Source organism: Cervus canadensis, chromosome 3, assembly GCF_019320065.1.
Source record: "Cervus canadensis isolate Bull #8, Minnesota chromosome 3, ASM1932006v1, whole genome shotgun sequence".
NCBI classification, from domain to species: Eukaryota; Metazoa; Chordata; class Mammalia; order Artiodactyla; family Cervidae; genus Cervus; species Cervus canadensis.
Window position 1 is genome coordinate 78623193 of NC_057388.1, and position 1157 is coordinate 78624349.

Consider the following 1157-nt stretch of genomic DNA (forward strand, 5'->3'; position numbering starts at 1 on the left):
CAAAGGTCTGTGTAGTCAAAGCTATGGTTTTTCCAGTATGTATGTATGTGAGAGTTGGACTGTGAAGAAAGCTGAGCACCGAAAAATTGATGGTTTTGAACTGTGGTGTTGGAGAAGACTCTTGAGAGTCCCTTGGACTGTAAGGAGATCAAACCAGTCATTTCTGAAGGAAATCAATCCTGAATATTCTTTAGAAGGACTGATACTGAAGCTGAAACTCTAATACTTTGGCCACCTGATGCGAAGAGTCAACTCAATGGAAAACACCCAGATACTGGGAAAGATTAAAGGAGGAGAAGGGGACAACAGAAGACAAGATGATTGGATATCATCCCTGACTCAACGGACATGAGTTTGTGAAAACTTCAGGAGATGGTGAAAAACAGGGAAACCTGGCATGCTGCAGTCCATGGGGTCTCAATGAGTTGAACACTACTGGGAGACTGAACAATAATAAGAAAAATTAAAGAGGAGTTATGAATTAATCTAGACTGCAGTGTCAAGGAAATCCTCCCTAAGGAAGGCATGTTTCAAATGCAGTTTGCGAAATGTGTATGAGTTGGACAGAGAACAGGAAGTAGAGGGTTTCTGGCATAAAGCAGCCACATGCCAGAACCTTAGGGTATTCATAAAACCAGAGGAAGTATTGAATAGTCGGGGGGTGAGGTGAGTTTAGAGAGTATAGCATGAGACTACAGAGGTGAGCAGAGGAAAATCCCAGAGAGCCTTATAGCTTAATTTGTAGAGTGAAATGATGGGATACTATTATTTTTCAGGAAAGCAAGAACAATCCAGGATTGTCCTGGGGAAATCTACTATCATTTATGCTAACTAATATTGCTATTGTCAGTGTTGCTGCAGTAATTATTTCCTATACCTGTAAACTCTAGTTCAACTCAAATTTATATATTTCTCCATTACATTTTTTGTTAATTCTTTACTTCTTTCAATCCTTTTAGGCTGTTGACTATTTATTATGAAATTAGGAAAATAGACTAGATTTCACAGGATGTTAATTCAGAGAGAATCAACTTATTTACAATTTTATCACTTTATTTTTCCAGACATTTGACATTTTTATTTTAAATTTGTAGTAACTAAACTTGGGTTTAGTTCATAAAATGCCAAAATGCTGTATTTATCAAAGTTGCTCTTGA